Below are 25,067 nucleotides of genomic sequence, written 5' to 3' on the forward strand. Positions count from 1 at the left end.
TGTAACGTTGGGTTCTGCCTTGGAGTCTCTCTATTTGCAATTGTTGTGATAGTATCGTGTTGCGGCCGCCATAAGGTATGCGGATAGATGGGCAAGAAGAAACAGGAAGCCAGACCCAGTCTAGTCCGTCAGCACCACCAACCATCAAAATGAAGGAAGGTCAAGTGTGTCAACGCAGTCAGTCAAACATGTCGGCTGCCTTTGAACGACAGCAAAGCAAATACAGATGAAGGAGAGGCTGTTTTCCAACACGATTTTAAAAACAAGGGAAAATCGGCTGGCCATCTTTAATTTGTAAAATAATACATGAGCTATATATTTACTAGAAGTCAGTAAAACATCCTAAATGGGATGTACAGAAATTATGACTTCCAGAAACTTTCTGTAAAGCGAACAATACCGTTTTTTCTGAACGCATCCAGCATGCTCTATTTAAAACATGGAAGCTACGGCGTTATCAGTGGCAAAGCAAAACAAGCCCAATCACTCTCATAAGGAAGCCAACAACCAAATTAATATCCTACCTAAAAAAGCCCAACTAATGGTCTTTATTAAAAATTGTAAAAAGAGTAAGAAATTATAATTACCGAAAGGGGAGATGTAAATATAATGTTGCTGGGGAGGATGCTGAAGCTGAGGAATAGGGTTCAAGTCTAACGGGAGACTCAACTTCCTGTTATTGGTGAGGGGGAGGAGGGGGGAGCAGGTAGAATGGAGAAATACAGAGGGTACGACGTTATGACTAGAGAGGTGACTTTGAAGCTCATGAACCACGTTTGAGCCTGAGCTCTGATACCTTCCGAGTGGGGGACAAAAGTCGCCAAACACGCAAATGGAAGGGACAAATGCTGCATTAACATGCTACTACAGGTAAACAGTAACAGAGCAGGAACCAAGAAATAAATAGTACCCCAAGGAGCAGATCAATAGCCATGGCATAATGATACCATACTTAGTACCTGCACCAGGGAAAGAATGAAAAAGAAAGGAAGGACAAAGAGGCCGGGGCTGGCCACTAGCAAGCACGGATTGTTAAAGGATCCTGAAATAGACAAATGAAAAGAAATGGCAAGCAATAGGTGGAGTTGAACTCCGCTAGGCATATACAACAGGTCCCTATGTGACAGTGCAAACTCTGTCTAGGCTCGACCTAAAAAGGGGGTCATTTCAGATAATCAGTTTTATTACATGTTTGTTACTGCATTGTTCCAGTGAGAAAAAGTGTCACGCAGTGTGTCACACTTAAACAACTTAAATGTCACACAGAAGCATACAAAAACATGGAAATGTCACTGACATGGCAACTGAAAGCTTGGCAGCTATGCAAACCCCTTCAGGGCTAAATGCAGACCTCGTCTGAGACACACTATCAGTACCGTGATGGGTAGGGGAGCAACTAGACCCAATCTTCGAGGGAGCTAAGACTCTCTATCACGGCCGGCTCTAGCACAGGTGGTGGCCGTTACGGCAGTCCTTTGTGGCACTCTCCTCCTCCAAATGCTCCTTCTCCATGTATTCCCTCACTACCACTCTCCAACAGTGCACCTCATTTCTCCACAGCCTCTCTCTGGGGTACATTAAAAAGTTTTATAGTGCTACTCAGAGTTCACTTACACTAAGTTCTGTGAAATGCATGGTACATATTCTTTGCAGCAGGCACATTAACCCTCCGCGCTACCTTACGATGAGCCAAAAATCCAACTAGACAAAATTATGAACTCTCACTAGTAGGAATATTAATCACCAGAGTTATCTTGATATTTTTTATTGTTGCATGAAAACGCCCTGATGCACAAGAATGTAGATGTGCTTTTAAACCAAAAACAATTTTTTAACACAGTGCCCCCCCACTTCCCCCACCAAGGTCGACGCCAGCTGCGGCTGCCCAAGTCGTACCTCCCTAAAGCTTATCCTACTCCTAGCAATGGGGCAGGAAAAGCATTTCCAGAAATGGGGTGATATCTAACCTCATAATGTAGTGTATTTCCTATTTCCCTGACAGGCTCTGCTCATTGGAATAATATACACTATAGTTATGGTTAAGGACTGAGGTCAGTGTGCCTCTATTGAGTACATTAACCTTAATTACTTGTGAGTGCCAGCTAACTCAGAGATTATGGTAAATAGAGTGAGCAACACAGTAAACCTTTGGGGACTTGGGTAAAAATATAGGATGGGTAAAATTGCCTCCAAAGGAGTTTGTTATCTTTGGTTGAGTTGACTTAATTATGAAACTGAGTTAAATGCAGGTAACTTAATTATCCGGAACAAAATTAATTCCAGTTGATTTTAAAAAAACATATTCATACACTTATGACTGATTAAACATGACAATACTTTACAGTAAGACAAAGACAAATAGACATGTGTATAGGCAAAAAAGTGAATTTTATCAAAATTAGGTCACAAAGGGAAATATACAATGCAAAAGAAAATATGCAAAACAGGAATACAGGATATATGTCTGAGAATAAATCAAGATCTCTGTAAGGCCTGTTAGCCGCCTATCCATTTTGGATAGGCGGCTAACAGGCCTTACAGAGATCTCTGTAAGGCCTGTTAGCCGCCTATCCATTTTGCCAAGTGCACTTCGTGTAGCTTCGCGTAGCTTCGCGTAGCTCTACTTCGCGAACTACACCCACCCTTACATAAAACACAAACACTGAAACACACATTCTCTCTCGCACACATTCTCACTAAATCACTTTCACTCTTTCATACATTTGTACTCTGTCACATTCACACACAGACACCCTACCGCTCACACTCCCATTAGTCAATCTGTTTTTATTGTATTAGAAAAGCTTGCCCTGCTGCTTCTGCTATACCTGCCTTACCTCTTAGTAAAGCTTAATAAAAATATATTCTCTATTCAAAAATAATATGTTGCCTTATCAATGTTTGTTACAAGTATTATGTGAATTAAAGGTTTACTTCCTTAAAGTTTCTGTACAGGGCTTATATTCGGTTTCACGTGTGGATGAAGCAGTTGCAGTATTGGAAATGATCGAATCCACATTCTACCAGGTAATATCACAGCATCCCACTGATCTCATGAAATGATTGACTTCTTTGGCAACCATAGATTTATCCAGTTACACTTTGCAATTTGGGTTTTTTGAGAACCTACTTAAAAACTACAAGTCCCAGAATGAAGAATGATGATGAATGGAAAGCCAGGAATGGCTGAAGGTCTCATACAATCCTCAATCCATCGGCGTACCCCAAAGCCTCTGCCTAGTCTCTCTCCTTGCTCCATCCTGTATTCTCTGTCCACTCTCCCCTCTTGCACGAGCCTCGTTGCTGATGGAATTTAGTAGGCATCTAGAACTACCCAAAGAGCAGGAATTCTGTGGGTGCCTTTGTAGAAATATGTGCATATTCATGAGAGGTGTGTAATTTTTATGAGTGCAGAGTAAGAGGTGTGCTCATGAAAGTGCTGGGTGATGGTGAATAGTGTGAGTGAATGCACCATGAGTGGAGCAAGTGTAGAGTGAAAAATGTGCCAATGTAAGGGTCTGTGAGCTGCATGAATGCAATGTGAGAGGAGAGCCCATTTGAGTGTCGGGTGAGAGGAGTGTGTACATAGTGGGAGGAGTTAGTATAGGCTGTTGTGAGCACTGTAAATGCAGGGTGAGTGGTGTGCCTGTGTGCAGTGCAGGGTGAGCGGCGAGAGTGAAGGGTGATCTGTGAGAATGACTGGTGAGTGCATGGTAAGAGGAGTTAGTACAGAGTGTGGGGTGTGTCCCTATCAGTTACTGCAGTCTATTGTCCTTGTGTGCAGGCTGGATGAACAGAGTGCCTGAATGAATGCAGGCTGAGCAGTTTGTCTGTGTGAGTGAAGGGTGAGAGGTGGAAGTTCAGAGTGAGCGGTGTGACGCCTGGCTGAGTGCTGTGCTTGTTTGCGTGGTGTGAGTACTGTGCAAATGTGAGTGAAGGGTGAGCCTATGTGAGTGCAAAGTGAGCATTGTGACAGTGTGAGAATAGGGTGAGAGGGAGTGACTGCCGGTTGAGTGATGTGACATGAGTTTGGGTATGGGTGATGGTGCAGAGTGGGAGGAATTAATGCATGGTGAGCGATGTGCATGTTTGAGTGAGATTGCAGAGTGAGAGTGACAGGTGAGTTAAGTATCATATGAGTGCAGAGTGAGTAGTGTGCTTATGTAAGTGCAGGGTGAAAAGCGTGAGTGCATGGTGAGTGGTGTGAGTGCAGTGTGATCACTGTGGGCACAGGGTGAGAGGTATGCTCATGTGACCGCAGGGTAATTTGAGGGAGAACAGCATGAGTTCATGGAAAGGGGCATATGTGGAGTAGGGTCACTGTGAGTGCAGGGTGAGAGGTGTGCTTGTGTGAGCACAGGGTAAGGGAAGGATGAACGGTGTGGGTGCAGGGTAACAGTGTGAGTGCAGTGTGTGAAAGTGACAAGTGAATGGAGTGTCATGTGGTTGCAGAGTGAGTGATGTGCTCGTGTGTGTGCAGGGTAGGAGGAGGGTGAGTAGTGTGAATGCAATATGATTGCTTTGAGTGCAGGGTGAACATGAAAGTGAAGGCTGAGCAGTGAGAATGAGGAGGGTGTTGTCTGAATGCTATTAAGGCAGCACTCAGTGTGAAAGAGACATGCAATGAGTGTTTCAGTGGGCGTTACGCTGCAACACCCAGTGGTTTTTGATGCTGCCCTATATTTACAAGGAGTGGGCAGTGTCAGAAATACTGCCAGGGAATACGTGGTTTCAAACAGGTGCTACAAGGAGAAATATTTTATTTCTCCTCGTATATTGCTCTTTCTCTGTGTGCTGCAAAATGGAACACACAGAGCATATTGCCTCTTAAAATAGTTTATGTGCAGAAAACTGCCCCTTCCTGCACATAAACAATCACCCCTACAGCGCAGGCACTCTAGGAAAATGGCGCTCGAGTGCCTGCGCTGCCACTAGGGAGTATTTTTAGCACCAGTGCTAGGGGTAATGCAGGAGTGCGCTGCATTCTTATAAACACGGCGCATCCCTGCATTTTGAAACTGTCAGAAAGTGGCCTTACCAGATTTGGCGTAGCACAGCGCTCCACCAGTTTCTTTTAGGAATTTCAAGTTACTAGATTCTATAGTATACTTCCAAGTGAGATCCCTGACTGCCTAAAGTCTGGGCTAGTTTTCCCCATCCTCAAGAAACCTTGAGGAGCTGAATGACTTCTGACCAATCACTTACACCCCTACTCTGGCAAAGCACATTGAGAAATGTGTACAGGTACAACTATGTAACCACATTGAGGAATTTCAGCTACTAGATCAATTTCAAATGGACTTCGCCAAGGCCACAGCACCGATACAGCCATCACTTACATAGTTGAAGATGTGCTTACCCTACTTGACCGGAAGAAATCCTGCCTGTTAATCCTACTCGACCTTTCAACAGCCTTTGATACGGTCAAACATGACAACCACCTAAGCCTTCTGGAACATACGTTGGGGCGGTCTGGCGCAGTACTAAAATAGATTGCATCCTTTCTCCATAATAGAACACAGAGAATTAAATCCAAACAATCCCACTCCTATCCCAGTCCTGTTACCCTAGGGGTGCCCCAAGGCTTCCTGCTTTCACCCACTCTTTTTAACCTATTCATTGAACCCCTCACTGAAATCCTGAAAGCATCTGACATCCAATACCACATGTATGCAGACGACACCCAGCTGTACATGAAAATCTCCTCGCCTGACAACATCAAGTCACTCAATGGAACCTTACACAAAACCCTCAACTGGCTTACCTTCAACCATCTCAAACTAAACACCCTCAAAATAGAATACCTCCTTGTATACCTGCCGAAGCAAAGACCCATCATTGGGGAATACATGAAAAATCTGTCTGCTCTCAACTGCACACCACATATGATAGACTCTACAAAATCCTTGGATATAGTGTTGGAAAGGAACTTGAGCATTAAGGACCACATTAGTGCTTCTACCAAAGGAGCGAACTTCAAACTGAGCACCCTAAGGAAACTAAAACCTTTCCTTCCCCCGATGACTTCAAGTCCGCAGTATAAGCATTAGTCATCTCACGGTTGTTCATGGCAGTGCAACACTCTGCTGTCTGCCTAAGTATAGACTGGCCCCCCTCGGAGGGTCATTGCATGCGGCCGCCAGGCTAGTAACAGGCTCCAAGACGTACAATCACATCTCCCCAGACCTGAAAACACTCAACTGGCTACCTTTCAAAGCAAGGATAAACCTTTAACTTGTCTGCATGACCCACAAAGCCCTTCACTTCAACACACCTCTTTATCTCGCAAACAAACCTGAGCTGTCGGGTGGTGCCCGTGCCTCCAGGAGCTCTAGCACCCTTCTACTTAAACCAAGGAAATTAACACAAAAAAAACATACAACCGTTCCTTCGTTCTCAGGAATCGCCCCAAGAATCTGGAATGCCCTTCCTACGGACATGAGACTGATTCCATCGACAGTGTCCTTCAAAAAGGAAATGAAAGCGCTACTGATGAATACTTGCCTGTCCTAAAGTCCAGTAGGGGTCCTGAGTCACCTCATATACTATCATGCTGATATTTTTCCTGCCTTATCCTACTGACTAATCATTTTGCCCACTATTACGTCGTTATGTAACTATTGTTATATTTGTGTATCATTTCGTCATGTATCTATTGCTATTTTTGTCTACTGCTATGATTCTGCCACGATTCCCCCTCTCATTTGTTTCGCATCCCTCTGTTAATAAAGAAGAAAAAGTGCCAGGGCTCGAATTTTAACCACCAAAGCTTATTTATTCAGCTGGTGTGAACCTTCCTTTCATTATTTCAAGAAGGTGTGCATTTGTCGTTATTTTAACATTTCAAAGCATATTTACATTTTTGTACAATCTACAGGGGGTGAAACATTCCTTTTGCTGTGGATACAGTATAAACGACATTTCATACATTTCAGATACTTTTGATATATTCAAACACAAACAAATAAGAAGAAATTCATAAAAAGTTACACTTTAACTCTTTCATATAAAACAAACATTGAATCATGTACACCTAAACTAATTCGGGTACATTTGTTTTTAAGTGCATTGCCCTATGCTATTATGCGCCTCTTTAGAACAGCCAAATAGCCGACGCGTTTCCAAACCCTTCTTTTAGTCAATAGGGTTCTTCCTCAGGGCTGGGCTGTGTACCTTGTCTCACGATATTGCTGACTGCTGTTTTCAAAAGCGGGGCATCAGGTAAACTTGAGTTTTCACCATTGCTTGTTTTTTCTTCATCTAGTTATTCACTAACTCGAAGTAACCCTTTGAAGGAGTCTATTGCGTGTTCCACAATGATTTCGTTTTGTGTGGGACGCGGCGGGAAACCCAGGCACTGCTACATTTTTGTGTGGTTTTGTAGGCGGTTATAATTCGGTTCAAAGTTCTTTGTCTATGTGTCTCTGAGGCTGTGCTCGGCGTTCTGTGAGGCCGCGTGACTCTCACTCAGTATGTTGCTATTCAAGTTGGGTTTCCCTCTGTAAAGCGCTCTGATACCTTCAAGGGTCATGTTCGCCCTACACAAAACTTTCTAAATAAAATAAATTATACATATGCCCCATGGAGTAACTCAGCATAGAATTGACAGCTGGCATACAGTTTCAGATATAAGTTAAACTATTGCTATTATGGTATCAATCTGGGATGGAGGGTGGAGGAATAAATAATGTGCGGATTCTGCAACAAACTTTCACAGCCTGATTCATCAACGGGCCGTTTTGCGAGCCACTAATAGCGAATCATAGCGATTCGCTATTAAGGACTCGCAAAACGGTAATCATGTAGGAATCGCATAATAAAATGCGATTCCTACTGATTCCTTATTTGCGATTAGCAATTAGCTAATCGCAAATAAGATTGCGATTTGAAGGGTGCCAGGGGTGTCCACAGAACACCCTGTAGCACCCCTCAAATGAAATTTCACACAGGTGTTGCACACACACATGTCCAAAGGACATGTGTGTGTGTAACATGCAACTCAGAAAAATGCGTTTAAATGCATTTTTCTGAGTTTTCGCAATTTACCGCGAGGTCTGACCTCGCGGTAAATTGCGGCAAGAAATTGCGAATTCTCAAATTTAAATTGGATGTTGAATTGCATTTAAGGAATCTCTAATAGAGATTCCTTAAATGTAATTCCTCGCACATTTGCGACATCGCAATTAGCGATTTTTGCATTTGGGATGCTGAATCCCAAATGCAAAAATTGCTCTCGCAAAGGGCCGGATTCTCAGAATCCGGCCCCTTGCGAGCGCAATTTTGGTTCATGAATCGGGCGGTCAGTCTCCTGATTAGGGTTGCCAGCGTATCGAATCGCTATTTATCGAATCGCTATTTTGATGTCCTAGCCAGTTCAAAAGTAAGCAAAAGTGCAAGTACTTAAACACATATTTGTGCATAATTTAAACAGCACATATAAATAGTAATTGTAAATGTGATTTAGGGCTGCATTAATACAGTTAAAGAAAACAAAGACAGAAAAGTCATGTTACAAATATATAAAGCCATATTTAGTGTAGGGAAGGGGCTTTGCAGACTCCTTAAACAAATGGCTGGTATTTTTCTCTAAGAAAGGTGCATCCCTACTCCAGATGGCTTTTCACGAAAAGCATTCTCCCACTGTGGCAATATAAATAAAATACAAAGAGGAGACGTGATGTCAAAAGCTGTCTGCAGTTCGAAGCCATCCTTGGAGCAGGGTTGACGAGGTAATGCCGAGGGCGGCCTCTGTCGGCAGTCAGTTGAATTGCAGCCGATCATCTGACGGAAATCTCGAATAGAGGCCATGGCAAAGAAGATATGATAAATAAAGCCTACCCATAATGCCCTGCATGCAAAACCAACAGCCGCCACAGCCGATGATAGCTGTCTGGAAGCATTGAACACACATTTGTATTTTTTTTTAATCAAATGTGGTAGCATTTCTTTATCAAGCGCAAGATCATTACGAAATGTCGCTCTACTTGTCTCCAGTAACAATTTATATAGCCTTATGGATTGCAGTCATTTCGCATACTTAAACGTAGACGATCCTAATTCAGTTGCACTTTGTGTGGCACTGTCGAAGGAAAGTCATAGTAATTTTTGGAAGATCTCATACGTTGAGATCTAATTAGAAAAGTAATGTAACGATTTCAGGCTACCACTTCGTCAGACAACGCATCTTATATTCCAACTGAGTAACAACGTGTATCGTCATGAGAGTGCACACTACGATGAAAGTAGAAACAAGATCAACTTCCAGAGCTTGAATGTGTCTTGTAATTAATGCGCTCGCATTTCTTTCAAACGTTCATGATATAGCAAGACATTGCATTTATTCACTCTTATTCACGTTAAGATGTCTGATTTCTGTAGTCAGTTGCACTGCGCGTGGCACTGATGAGGGAAATCGGTAACATTTTAGGAAGATCTCGCATTGACTTGAGGTCATGTTGAAATCGCAAAGGAAAGATTTCTGTTTTCAGTATCAGTTCGATTGTTGTTTGTGCGGCGGTGGGGGGGGGGGGGTTCGTTTGTGGAAAAGAATCCGACTAGAGAACAACAACCTCTACTTCAAGAGAGGATCTCGAGCAGCTCACCAAAGATTCAGGCCCACAGTAAAAGTTATGTAGTGAGGATAAAGATCTTGGTCACTGGAGATGCTTGAAGTTTGGGATACTCAGAGACTGAAGATCTTGGTGGAAGGAAGCCAACAAGCCTTTGCAACTGCAAGTCAATTCGTTGCTTAGGGCAGTGGATCCCAAACTTTTTTGACCCGTAGCTCCCTTGGCCTAATTGGCAGTTGGCCGTGGCTCCCCACCATCTTTTTTTACCAGTGGGTGGGTGGGGCGGATGAAAGCCCGGCCTTGGGAGTACTTCCTGTTGCCTTCCTTAAATTAATTGGAATGAAATGAACGTATTATAATCATATTTGTAACAAAATAAGAAAGAGAACAGTTGTTTAATAAAAACTCGTTAAGTGAGAAAAGATACAAAATTAATAGCCAAATATGTTTTCATGCAACTTTTTTTAACCACGCAGGTATAGTTTCAAATGCTGAAAATACAGCCCTGAACACACGTACACACCATCGCAGCAAATGTAACAACACCCACACCAATTCAGCGCATGCTGTGGAGCACACACACCACTGCAAAAGAGCAGTGGAGCACATGTAAGTCAATGGAAAGGCAGCAGGTGCAACAGAGAGCACACACATGCTCCAGTGATGCAAACTGTGTGCCTGGTCCCAAACCCTTATTTATGCCAGCTGCTGCTTTCAGTAGCTTTTGGTACTGAGACCCACTCTGAGAAAATGGAACATTGAGTTTGGTCTGTGGTAATCAGTATCACCAGCATTATTTTTACACTAAAAAGGCGGGCTTCACGGAGCTCGTTAAAATAAAGAAATCGTGATAATAAGGCTTATGATTTCTTTAACGAGCTCAGTGGAGCCGGCCTTTTCAGTGGAAAAATAATCCTGGGGATACTACTATTAATTAAAATGCCATGCCGATCTTCTACCCAACCTCAGTTGTGTGTGTCACGGAGCTTCAGTGTATGTATTCATGTGCATCTGTATGTGCCCTATGGAGACGCTGCATGTGACTTGTGTGAGAAATACGATCCTGTGAACTCCCTAACTGCCGACTGAAACCTTTTTACTTTACTAATGATCGTACGGATATTATCATTCACTCACTCACAGTGCTGTAGTGGACTTAAATAAACCTGATTGTATGAGTGCAAATAAACAGTGCACATGAATAACAAAGTATTGGTTTGGATACGCCCTCACAGAACAATCTTTAATAAAGACTTGGTTATACTACACCCTGGCAGGGTCTGTTAAAGGCACAAAGAGGGCGTGCATTGGTTACCAGGGCGCCACTCTCATCCAGTCAAAGAAGTGAAACACGAAATGTGTGGGTTTATTTTGCAGAAGGGGAGAAAAAGGATATCTGCTCCGGATGTTAGCACCTGTGACATTATTTTGCAAATTAAATATTGGATAATCGTTAACAGATTTTGAGCTGGACTTATAAATATCCACCCCTGGGAGAGAATAAGGATACTGCATTACTAAACATCCAACTCCGGATGATTTTGTGCATGGAGCTGGGGTGCAGTGGAGGCAGCTGTGTTTTAAACCCTCTGAACAGCCTAGCCCAGAATAATACGCGGAGATTCGCTCATGAGTAAGTGCGCCTTGGAAAGGAGGGCTGGAAGCCCTTCTGAACTAGAAAATGTACCTGCAGCTCGGTTTATTTCTGCTTTCTCTCCTTCAGAAGTCAAAACTTGGGGCTTGTTTCTTGCCTTCTGCCACGTTTATGGACGATTCTCTGCCAGACTGCTATGTGAAAAATAGACACTAGTTAGCAGCACACGTCAAGAATTTAATGACAAACAACGTGTAAACTCTCGACTGGAAACGCAATAAATACAGAGGCATTTAGCGGACCAGAAAAGTGATATTTTGAAACTGTGCTTCTTGCACAGCGCCCCTGAATAGATTTTATGGCACACAGGGGTGCCGGAGCGCACAGATTGGGAACCACAGGCACAGGGGTTCGGTTCCTGCGACACCGACGATGGATACTGGCCTCAAATTTGGTGAGAGGACAGGGCAGGCCTCGAGGGACGTGAAGAACCCCTACCTGTGTTGCTGAGCCTTACGGAGTCTGTGGGAGCCCAAGATCAGCGGACCAGTCAGCTTAGTTGTTGTGCCTGCAGACGCAGAGATGTGACTCCTTCACTTCAAGGGAGGTTCCTTCAGGTGTCTTGCATGCCCACTAGGCCATGGAATGTTTCTTTATGATGCACAGGCACAGAAGATGCGGCGGACGATCAGGGCAACAAGACCAGTAGCTGCAGGAGTCTTCTCGGTTGCAGCCTTGATGCCAGAGCGAAGTCCACCGAAGTCCAGAGTGCCCAGATGGTTGAAAAAGAAGTAGTGCCAGAAATGAATCCTGTCCTATGGCAAATCTAGGGACCCACCCACAGGTAAGTCCTTAAATACCGTAAGGAAGGGGTTCAGATGATTCAGGGGTCCCTCCCTAAGGAGGAGCTGGACAAGGAGGAAGATGCACCCCTGTCCTCTGTCCAGATTTGTGCCAGAGCAGGAGCCAATGGCTCCCTAAACTAGTTTGAACTGGACGATGCATGGAGTGCACCAAGTGTGCCCTGCACGCAGGCTATGAGGCGCTGGCAAGTGCCTTCACCCTGCCCCAATACAGTAAACCATGTATGGGAGGTGGTCACACCTCCCTGTTACAGGATACCAATTGTTTTGCCTTCCCCTGCTCGAGCTTGTCTCAGCAGCAGGAGGGCAGAATAGTGTCTCTGGCCAGTAGCAGCTCTAGCTTGCTGTCCGGGTCTGGAAGACAGGTATCGGGAGCACCGAGGGCCTCACAAAAAAGCATTACGGTGCATGGAATTATACCTCCCGCGCCATTTACGGTGTAGGGGTTTGATTCCAACATGTTTCATACCAAATATGATTTGATTTGTTACAGCCAGTTTTGAGATGGTCATCGCGTAATGACGCTGTGCCCCTCTATATGTTATATGGCTGTCTCACTTACAACCTGGGAGAATCGACTCCATAGCCTGTAAGGGTGTCCTTCTCATGCAAGGGCGCCCTCACACTTAGATCTGAGTACCCTGCTTTCAGGATTGTAAGGCCTGCCTTAGGGGTGATGTATCGGTTTAAGTGCAGTGACCTTAGATATAGATAAAACTATATCTTTCGTAAATGGTGCTAGCACCAACTTACACAGGCTGCAATTGGCACCCTGTAGTTACAGTTTGAGTGGTCTCCCATGGGTAGCATAATAAATGCTTCTGCCCATGGGGAACCCTTGTGTGCCTATGCCCTGGGTACCTTAGTTACGTATACTAGGGACTGATAAGGTTACACCAGTGTACAATCTGGGATGTACCCAAGTACTTACCACACCAATGTAAGGAAGAAAGGACAGAGACTGGGGTCCTGATTAGCAGAATTCCAGTCAGACTAGTCAGAAACAGCATTACAATAAGCAAAAAGTGGGAGTAACTATAAAAGCAGATCCTAGTTTCCTGCAAGTTTGCTGGAACTACCATTACTCCAGCGGTGTCATGAACACATGCTTCAAATTTACGGAATGTCATTGTTTCGAGCACTGGACCTTGATTGGTGGCTAACATTCCGGCCTGCCTGGTTTTACCTGTGCCGGCAACCCTTGTTCCACTGCATCTGGTGCCCCTTAAAATGGACACTAGATATTTGACTGGCACAGCAGATGCCCACAACTTCAAACATTGGACTGCTGATGAGTCCCTTAGGGACCCATTATCAGGACTGTTCTTTGGGTTTACATCTTCTGCATAATGCCCAGTATGAGCCGCTCCTTCTTGAGGAGCGGTGCGCAATGGCAAACAGATCACCACATATTAGCTCTATTGACACGGATGAGAAAATGTAGGAAGCTGGCTCTTTATGTGATATACTTTATTAATCTGATATATTGTGTAAAGATTACTGGGGTTCCCTTACTAGTGGACAAGGACTTGCTATGCAATCCCAAAGTGCTCTATTAGGGAGTAGTGTGGTCGAGCAGCCTTAGGCTTAACACAGAGGAGCGCAAGACATTCAAAAAATACACACAATGGCCAATAAATGACAGCATGACTCAAGAAGGAGAGCCACACAAATTCATAAATATAGCCAGTATCTTTATATATGTTTAGGCATCAGGGAAAAATCATTCCGGTAAGTACGTTTTTAAACTATGGATTATTTTCACTTTAAAAAGTGGACATTGTGCAATTTCTGAGTTCCTCAATGTTAAGGTGACTGGTAGGCAAGGTCCAATATAGCGCCAACAGTTCACCACCAGTTCCATGAGGGCAGCGGGTACAGCGTCAGGTGCCCAATGCGTTTCAATGGCGGTCGGTCTCTGTAAAAAGAGGCTGCAGGCTCTGGCTAGGAAGCCAGTCAGGCTGAACCAGCAAGTGGGCTCCTGCCTTGCAATGCTCGGAGAAGAGTGGGCACCTTTGGTGCTCTTTTCCAAAGCCCAGAGTCAACAGGTGCAGAGGTGTACTTAGGCATCAGGGTTTTCCTTACCAGGCCAGTCACGGCTGAGGGGGCCGCCATGCAGAGGCTCCAGCTGTAGTTGAGGAGGCAAGGAGAGGTGAAACTACAATGGAAACAAACTGTGGAGGGCCGAGGAACCTTCTTTGCGCTGCTGGCTCACTTCAACTCGGTCCGGAGGCAGCAGGTGTAGTAGTTACTTTAGGAGTCGAATCATGGCAGTTCCGGAGGCCTCAGAGTCTTTTCTTTGGAGTTAATTCAAAACAGATCCACAGTCATCGGGAGGTCTTGAGTCTTTTTCACAGGCAGGCAGTACTCCCAATTTCTCGAGTCAACAGCTGCAGGGCGCGTCAACTTTGGTGCAGTTTTCAAAGAAGTCTGCGGGGGCGAGTCAGATGCTCTTTTCAGCCTTCTCTGCTTTTGCGCCTCTTTGGTGTCCTCTTTTTTCTTAGGTCCTCAGAATCCAAGGTTTTTGACCCAGCGGTGCCACTTAAATACTGAATTTTAGGGGCATTCGAGAGAGTGGCAGGTAGTAGCCAATAGGCTACTTACCTTAAGTGTGACTACATCCTCCTATGACCACTTCCGTTGGGAAGTAGGCATAACCCTTACCAGGGTTGGTTAATTCTCTCCAAGACAAGATGGAGGCATTTGACGAGAGGGTCATGTTCACCTGTCCCACTCTAGGGGTGGTCCTGGTTGACTCTGGGCACCCCTCCTAATGTAACTAATATTCCCACCTGTCCTCTTGTCAAAGTTGGAGCAGGCCATGGGGGTTGGCTTTGTGTCCTATAAGAGAAACCAGAGTCACATACCCTAGGCGGAGGGGCTTGTTTTGAAGCTTCCTTGCCTGGGAAGGCTAATCTGAAGGTCATCTCATGGGAGGGGTGCTAACCACCCCCTCAAAGAGCCAACCTAGTTTGTGGCCTCCCGAGAGTGAAGGCCCTCACCCTTAGTGGTCAGTAATTTGTCTCTGGTGTTAGGCTGCCTAAACCCAGTCAGTAAGCCCACCTGTGTTGCGTTGTTTCAGGGGCCACCTCTGAGGTGTCCTCTGGGTGCATGTGTTGATAAATCCAACATTGGAATCAGTGTGGGTTCATCAATCATGCTATGACTGAAGCAGTGAATTATGGGATGTGGAGTTTTCAGGATAGGCATCATAACAGCCGGGTGGTTGTGATTAGTGTATTATGAGGGACGAAGTCACGTTATCTATACTATCTATCTATACTACTATTATTATAAAGAGAGAACTTGCACCTTTTGGCCAGGTAAACTCGGGAACCACAGCACCAATCACAACACCCAATACAGCGTTGGAAAGGGCAGTTGCAGCAGAAGGACATAGGCTATGCAGATGCCCACCATATACATTTAAAAGGTTAAAGAACCGTGCCAGCAAAGTAGTCCCTTGTGGGCGTGTCTGCATTGTGCTGTGGGTGTGTGCTGGGGGCGTGACAATCGCTGGGGGCATTCCGTCACGAGTGTTGTTTTTTCTTCCCAGGTTCTATACATTCCTGCTCCCTTTAAATAGTAATTCAGTGGAGGTCCCATTCTCTTAAAACCACCCCAAGCACAGTTATGGGCATAAATACAACTAAAAGGCCATACAAAGCATTATGGGATAAGTTTAGCATAATTTTTAGCATTCATGAAAGGGTTTCAATGTTTTGGAATTTTAATCATCAGGGACATCTTGGGACGACGAGGTGAACTGCAGCTTGATGTATAATATTTTAAATGCTATTGCATTTGCATCATCAGGGACATCTAGGGACGGCGAGGTGAACTGCAGCTTGATGTATAATATTTTAAATGCTATTGCATTTGCATCATCAGGGACATCTAGGGACGGCGAGGTGAACTGCAGCTTGATATATACTATTTTAAATGCTATTGCATTTGCATCATCAGGGACATCTAGGGACATGAGGTGAACTGCAGCTTGATGTGTAATATTTTAAATGCTATTGCATTTGCCTCATCAGGGTCATATAGGGACAATGAGGTGAACTGCAGCTTGATGTATAATATTTTAAATGCTATTGCATTTGCCTCTTGGGGACAACTGGGGAGAGCGAGGATACGATAATATTCACTTCCCACTGCTAATCTCGTCCCATAATGGTTTGCAGGGGCTTGATCTCAAAATCATCACCTCTCTCACTGCTTGCTGGAAGCTAATTTCACTTTTGTGAAATGACTATATGCATTTTAGCATATAGAAATACTTGTTATTTTACCTTGAATATATGAGGCTTCTGTTTTAATAATTGGAAATCTGACGGAACGAAATATTGCGGATTTATTGTACCAAGTTCGTGCCAATTCCGCCCAACCCTACTTTAAATACCCCTGCACCCCATAATCATAACCTACCCTTACTCTATAAAATACCCCAACACCCTTAAACACTAACCCATCTTAACCCTATAAATATACCCTGTACCCCAAAGCCCAAACCTATCCCTAAACCCTAAAAATACCCCTGTACCCCAAAACCAAAACCTAGCCCGGAACCCTATAAATACCCCTCTACCTCAAAACCCAAACATACCCCTGAACCCTAAAAATACCCCTGTACCCCAAAACCCAAACCTACCCCTGAACCCTAAAATACCCCTGTACCCCAAAACCCAAACTTAGCCCATAACCCTTAAAATACCCCTGTACCCCAAAAACCCAAACCTACCCCTGAACCCTAAAAATACCCCTGTACCCCAAAACTAAAACCTAGCCCGGAACCCTATAAATACCCCTCTACCTCAAAACCCAAACATACCCCTGAACCCTAAAAATACCCCTGTACCCCAAAACTCAAACCTACCCCTGAACCCTAAAATACCCCTGTACCCCAAAACCCAAACCTAGCCCTGAACCTTTAAAATACCCCTGTACCCCAAAACCCAAACCTACCCCTGAACCCTAAAAATACCCCTATACCCCCAAACACAAACCTAGCCCTGTACCCTAAAAATACCCCTGTACCCCATAACCCAAAACTATATCTGAACCATTAAAATACCCAAACACCCCAAAACATATACCTCAGTACCCCAAAACATATACCCCTATACCCATACCTACCTTATCCAAACATTTTTAAAAAACATGCGTTTACCATTCATGCATTTACAACGAATTTCGTTGTAAATGTATGCGTGGTAAAAGCATATAAAATGTAATGCCATGCGTTATAATGGCATTGCGGAGTCATGGTACTTTCGTAATGAAAGTATGCAGAGTGATGGAATGCGGAAAGAAATTTGCGGAATAATGGGTGTTTACCCTCCCTCGTAAGAACATTGGTGGCACAACGGCCCATATCTCCAGCAACATACTAATATTTTTTCACCACCAAATGGAAAAATGCACAGGTCTCTCTCATTGATGCCAAGCACCGACATACACTTTTAGACACACCTCCCACCACAAGTTCTAGAATTGCGAACTTTAGAGATGGGGAGCTACGTTAGAATCTCAGCATCAGCTCAACATCCTGTGATTACAGGCAAATCGCTTTGTCTCCCCGTGCCTACCACAAATCAATGTGTTCTTCTGTAATGTAAATTGTGCTCATGCCATTTTGTCGAGTTCGCGCTACATAATATTGCAAGGAAAATAAAGTAGGGAAACTTGAGTTCACACACTACTGAACGCGCACTAGTAGTGCATCAGCAGTGCACTGTGAATCGGAGCGTTTCACAGGCCTGTCACAGATAAGAAATGCTATCAAAATGAAATCCTACGAAACAATACACTACTGGCCGGCAGCAATTCATACCTGGACAACGTCGGGACGGGCTGCTAGTTATATATATATACGTCTTCATACCACTAACGAGGCACTGAAGTGCACTGTGGATGGTGTGTATACCTCTTCATTGGCCTTGCTTAGTCTGAAGCCTGTAGGTTTGTAGTGAGGCCCTTGGAGAATGTGTTCGATATGTGTGGTTTTACCAGACCTTTGATCTTATTATGTTATTATATGTCAATGAGATTTGATGTGAAAGGTAGCAAATATAAGGCATTTATAGGTTTGGTTGAAAGGGCGATGATGTATGCTTTGACCTATATGGGGAGTTGTTTGTGATTGGCTGTTCATATTGTGTCACATCACTCTTATAGCAGCACTTTTGCATTAAGTGGAGCAAAGGAGAGCGAGAGATAGCTTTTTTCTTTTTTCCAGTTGCCTTACAGAGGGACACATTCATTTTGATAGGCACTGGAGATTAAGTCATTTGCCCAGAATAACAATATGTTGAGCTTCTCAGCCGAGACTCGAACCTGGTTGCTTAGCCTGGAGGTCGACAGCTCTAGCCGTTAGGCCACACCAACTTGTTTGTATATCACACAATGCACAACTTAATCAGTTCTAGACACTCATGTAAAACTTTTCAACAAAGCCCCCTATCCAGATAAGTGTTTGCGGGGGTGGCAAGGTCTCATTCTGACAACAGATATTGTAAAACATTTAAAGCACATGGAAGGGGTGATTATACCGGACTGGAAACAGAAAGCTGGTCTGCAACATATTTTAATATCGCCTCCTGTGCGCCATACATGTGCTATCTCCTGCTGTGGCCGGGTGCAACTCTCCCTAACATATTGCATATTTGGCTACTCAGATTCATTTCAATCACAAGTATCTCACTCTGTGGCATAACGTACCTTTGGATTTACAGGGGTGGTGAAAATACAAATTTCTTCCTTTTCTTTTGTCCAAATGTATTTCACACAGTAAAAATGATACCCCAAGTAACAATTAACAAAAGCAGTGGAAAAGAATTCGACTAGTAACAACAACCTCTACTTCAAGAGAGGATCTCGAGCAGCTCACCAAAGATTCAGGCTCACAGTAAAAGTTATGTAGTGAGACCAAAGATCTTGGTCACTGGAGATGCTTGAAGTTTAGGCTACTCGGAGACTGAAGATCTTGGCGGAAGGAAGCCAACAAGCCTTTGCAACTGCAAGTCAATTCGTTGCTTAGGGCAGTGGATCCCAAACCTTTTTGACCCGTAGCTCCCTTGACCTAATTGGCAGTTGGCCGTGGCTCCCCATCATTTTTTTACCAGGTGTACTTCCTGTTGCCTTCCTTAAATTAATTGGGATGCAATGAAGGTATTACAATCATATTTGTAACAAAATAAAAAGATAACAGTTGTTTAATAAAAACTCGTTAAGTGAGAAAAGATACATGATTAATAGCCAAATATGTTTTCATGCAACTTTTTTTAACCACGCAGGTATAGTTTCAAATGCTGAAAATACAGCCCTGCACACACATACACACATACAAACCATCGCAGCAAATGTAACAACACCCACACCAATTCAGCACATGCTGTGGAGCACACACACCACTGCAAAAGAGCAGTGGAGCACATGTAAGTCAATGAAAAGGCAGCAGATGCAACAGAGAGCACACACATGCTCCAGTGATGCAAACTGTGTGCCTGGTCCCAAACCCTTATTTATGCCAGCTGCTGCTTTCAGTAGCTTTTGGTACTGAGACCCACTCTGAGAAAATGGAACATTGAGTTTGGTCTGTCGTAATCAGTATCACCAGCATTATTTTTACACTAAAAAGGCGGGCTTCACATAGCTCGTTAAAAAAAAAGAAATCGTGATAATAAGGCTCATGATTTCTTTAACGAGCTCAGTGGAGCCCGCCTTTTCAGTGGAAAAATAATGCTGGGGATACTACTAATATTTAAAATGCCATGCCGATCTTCTGCCCAACCTCAGTTGTGTGTGTCACGGAGCTCCAGTGTATGTATTCATGTGCATCTGTATGTGCCCTATGGAGACGCTGTATGTGACTTGTGTGAGAAATAGGATCCTGTGAACTCCCTAACTGCCGACTGAAACCTTTTTACTTTACTAACGATCGTACGGATATTATCATTCACTCACTCACAGTGCTGTAGTGGACTTAAATAAACCTGATTGTATGTGTGCAAATAAACAGTACACATGAATTACGAAGTATTGGTTTGGATACGACCTCACAGAATCATCTTTAATAAGGACTTGGTCATACTACACCCTGGTAGGGTCTGTTAAAGGCACAAAGAGGGTGTGCATTGGTTACCAGGCCGCCAGTCTCATCTAGTCAAAGAAGTGAACCACGAAACGTGTGGGTTTATTTTGCAGAAGGGGAGGAAAAGGATATCTGCTCCAGATGTTAGCACCTGTGAAATTATTTTGCAAATGAACTATTGGAGAATAGTTAACGGATTTTTAGCTTGACTTATAAATACTCACCCCTGGGAAAGAATAAGGATACTGCATTACTAAACATCCAACTCCGGATGATGATTTTGTGCATGGAGCTGGGATCCAGTGGAGGCAGCTGTGTTTTAAACCCTCTGAACAACCTAGCCCAGAATAATACGCGGGGATTCGCTCATGAGTAAGTGTGCCTTGGAAAGCCCTTCTGAACTAGAAAATGTACCTGCAGCTCGGTTTATCTGTTCTGCTTTCTCTCCTTCAGAAGTCAAAACTTGGGGCTTGTTTCTTGCCTTCAGCCACGTTTATGGACGATTCTCTGCCAGACTGCTATGTGAAAAGTAGACAAGCACACACCAAGAATTTAATGACAAACGACGTGTAAACTCTCGACTGGAAATGCAATAAATACAGAGGCATTAAGCGGACCAGAAAAGTGTTATTTTGAAACTGTGCTTCTTGCACAGCGCCCCTGAATAGATTTTATGGCACACAGGGGTGCCGGAGCGCACAGATTGGGAACCACAGGCACAGGGGTTCGGTTCCTGCGACACGACGATGGATACTGGCCTCAAATTTGGTGAGAGGACAGGGCAGGCCTCGAGGGACGTGAAGAACCCCTACCTGTGTTGCTGAGCCTTACGGAGTCTGTGGGAGCCCAAGATCAGCGGACCAGTCAGCTTAGTTGTGGTGCCTGCAGATGCAGAGATGTGACTCCTTCACTTCAAGGGAGGTTCCTTCAGGTGTCTTGCATGCCCACTAGGCCATGGAATGTTTCTTTATGATGCACAGGCACAGAAGATGCGGCGGACGATCAGGGCAACAAGACCAGTAGCTGCAGGAGTCTTCTCGGTTGCAGCCTTGATGCCAGAGCGAAGTCCACCGAAGTCCAGAGTGCCCAGATGGTTGAAAAAGAAGTAGTGCCAGAAATGAATCCTGTCCTATGGCAAATCTAGGGACCCACCCACAGGTAAGTCCTTAAATACCGTAAGGAAGGGGTTCAGATGATTCAGGGGTCCCTCCCTAAGGAGGAGCTGGACAAGGAGGAAGATGCACCCCTGTCCTCTGTCCAGATTTGTGCCAGAGCAGGAGCCAATGGCTCCCTAAACTAGTTTGAACTGGACGATGCATGGAGTGCACCAAGTGTGCCCTGCACGCAGGCTATGAGGCGCTGGCAAGTGCCTTCACCCTGCCCCAATACAGTAAACCATGTATGGGAGGTGGTCACACCTCCCTGTTACAGGATACCAATTGTTTTGCCTTCCCCTGCTCGAGCTTGTCTCAGCAGCAGGAGGGCAGAATAGTGTCTCTGGCCAGTAGCAGCTCTAGCTTGCTGTCCGGGTCTGGAAGACAGGTATCGGGAGCACCGAGGGCCTCACAAAAAAGCATTACGGTGCATGGAATTATACCTCCCGCGCCATTTACGGTGTAGGGGTTTGATTCCAACATGTTTCATACCAAATATGATTTGATTTGTTACAGCCAGTTTTGAGATGGTCATCGCGTAATGAAGCTGTGCCCCTCTATATGTTATATGGCTGTCTCACTTACAACCTGGGAGAATCGACTCCATAGCCTGTAAGGGTGTCCTTCTCATGCAAGGGCGCCCTCACACTTAGATCTGAGTACCCTGCTTTCAGGATTGTAAGGCCTGCCTTAGGGGTGATGTATCGGTTTAAGTGCAGTGACCTTAGATATAGATAAAACTATATCTTTCGTAAATGGTGCTAGCACCAACTTACACAGGCTGCAATTGGCACCCTGTAGTTACAGTTTGAGTGGTCTCCCATGGGTAGCATAATAAATGCTTCTGCCCATGGGGAACCCTTGTGTGCCTATGCCCTGGGTACCTTAGTTACGTATACTAGGGACTGATAAGGTTACACCAGTGTACAATCTGGGATGTACCCAAGTACTTACCACACCAATGTAAGGAAGAAAGGACAGAGACTGGGGTCCTGATTAGCAGAATTCCAGTCAGACTAGTCAGAAACAGCATTACAATAAGCAAAAAGTGGGAGTAACTAGAAAAGCAGATCCTAGTTTCCTGCAAGTTTGCTGGAACTACCATTACTCCAGCGGTGTCATGAACACATGCTTCAAATTTACGGAATGTCATTGTTTCGAGCACTGGACCTTGATTGGTGGCTAACATTCCAGCCTGCCTGGTTTTACCTGTGCCGGCAACCCTTGTTCCACTGTATCTGGTGCCCCTTAAAATGGACACTAGATATTTGACTGGCACAGCAGATGCCCACAACTTCAAACATTGGACTGCTGATGAGTCCCTTAGGGACCCATTATCAGGACTGTTCTTTGGGTTTACATCTTCTGCATAATGCACAGTATGAGCCGCTCCCTCTTGAGGAGAGGTGTGCAAAGGCAAACAGATCACCACATATTAGCTCTATTGACACGGATGAGAAAATGTAGGAAGCTGGCTCTTTATGTGATATACTTTATTAATCTGATATATTGTGTAAAGATTACTGGGGTTCCCTTACTAGTGGACAGGGACTTGCTATGCAATCCCAAAGTGCTCTATTAGGGAGTAGTGTGGTCGAGCAGCCTTAGGCTTAACACAGAGGAGCGCAAGACATTCACAAAATATACACAATGGCCAATAAATGACAACATGACTCAAGAAGGATAGCCACACAAATTCATAAATATAGCCAGTATCTTTATATATGTTTAGGCATCAGAGAAAAATCATTCCGGTAGGAACGTTTTTAAACTATGGATTATTTTCACTTTAAAAAGTGGACATTGTGCAATTTCTGAGTTCCTCAATGTTAAGGTGACTGGTAGGCAAGGTCCAATATAGCGCCAACAGTTCACCACCAGTTCCATGAGGGCAGCGGGTACAGCGTCAGGTGCCCAATGCGTTTCAATGGCGGTCGGTCTCTGTAAAAAGAGGCTGCAGGCTCTGGCTAGGAAGCCAGTCAGGCTGAACCAGCAAGTGGGCTCATGCCTTGCAATGCTCGGAGAAGAGTGGGCTCCTTTGGTGCTCTTCTCCAAGGCCCAGAGTCAACGGGTGCAGAGGTGTACTTAGGCATCAGGGTTTTCCTTACCAGGCCAGTCACGGATGAGGGGGCCTGCATGCAGAGGCTCCAGCTGTAGTTGAGGAGGCAAGGAGAGGTGAAACTACAATGGAAACAAACTGTGGAGGGCCGAGGAACCTTCTTTGCGCTGCTGGCTCACTTCAACTCGGTCCGGAGGCAGCAGGTGTAGTAGTTACTTTAGGAGTCGAATCATGGCAGTTCCGGAGGCCTCAGAGTCTTTTCTTTGGAGTTAATTCAAAACAGATCCACAGTCATCGGGAGGTCTTGAGTCTTTTTCACAGGCAGGCAGTACTCCCAATTTCTCGAGTCAACAGCTGCAGGGCGCGTCAACTTTGGTGCAGTTTTCAAAGAAGTCTGCGGGGGCGAGTCAGATGCTCTTTTCAGCCTTCTCTGCTTTTGCGCCTCTTTGGTGTCCTCTTTTTTCTTAGGTCCTCAGAATCCAAGGTTTTTGACCCAGCGGTGCCACTTAAATACTGAATTTTAGGGGCATTCGAGAGAGTGGCAGGTAGTAGCCAATAGGCTACTTACCTTAAGTGTGACTACATCCTCCTATGACCACTTCCGTTGGGAAGTAGGCATAACCCTTACCAGGGTTGGTTAATTCTCTCCAAGACAAGATGGAGGCATTTGACGAGAGGGTCATGTTCACCTGTCCCACTCTAGGGGTGGTCCTGGTTGACTCTGGGCACCCCTCCTAATGTAACTAATATTCCCACCTGTCCTCTTGTCAAAGTTGGAGCAGGCCATGGGGGTTGGCTTTGTGTCCTATAAGAGAAACCAGAGTCACATACCCTAGGCGGAGGGGCTTGTTTTGAAGCTTCCTTGCCTGGGAAGGCTAATCTGAAGGTCATCTCATGGGAGGGGTGCTAACCACCCCCTCAAAGAGCCAACCTAGTTTGTGGCCTCCCGAGAGTGAAGGCCCTCACCCTTAGTGGTCAGTAATTTGTCTCTGGTGTTAGGCTGCCTAAACCCAGTCAGTAAGCCCACCTGTGTTGCGTTGTTTCAGGGGCCACCTCTGAGGTGTCCTCTGGGTGCATGTGTTGATAAATCCAACATTGGAATCAGTGTGGGTTCATCAATCATGCTATGACTGAAGCAGTGAATTATGGGATGTGGAGTTTTCAGGATAGGCATCATAACAGCCGGGTGGTTGTGATTAGTGTATTATGAGGGACGAAGTCACGTTATCTATACTATCTATCTATACTACTATTATTATAAAGAGAGAACTTGCACCTTTTGGCCAGGTAAACTCGGGAACCACAGCACCAATCACAACACCCAATACAGCGTTGGAAAGGGCAGTTGCAGCAGAAGGACATAGGCTATGCAGATGCCCATCATATACATTTAAAAGGTTAAAGAACCGTGCCAGCAAAGTAGTCCCTTGTGGGCGTGTCTGCATTGTGCTGTGGGTGTGTGCTGGGGGCGTGACAATCGCTGGGGGCATTCCGTCACGAGTGTTGTTTTTTCTTCCCAGGTTCTATACATTCCTGCTCCCTTTAAATAGTAATTCAGTGGAGGTCCCATTTTCTTAAAACCACCCCAAGCACAGTTATGGGCATAAATACAACTAAAAGGCCATACAAAGCATTATGGGATAAGTTTAGCATAATTTTTAGCATTCATGAAAGGGTTTCAATGTTTTGGAATTTTAATCATCAGGGACATCTTGGGACGACGAGGTGAACTG

Source organism: Lissotriton vulgaris, chromosome 8, assembly GCF_964263255.1.
Source record: "Lissotriton vulgaris chromosome 8, aLisVul1.2, whole genome shotgun sequence".
Taxonomy (NCBI): domain Eukaryota; kingdom Metazoa; phylum Chordata; class Amphibia; order Caudata; family Salamandridae; genus Lissotriton; species Lissotriton vulgaris.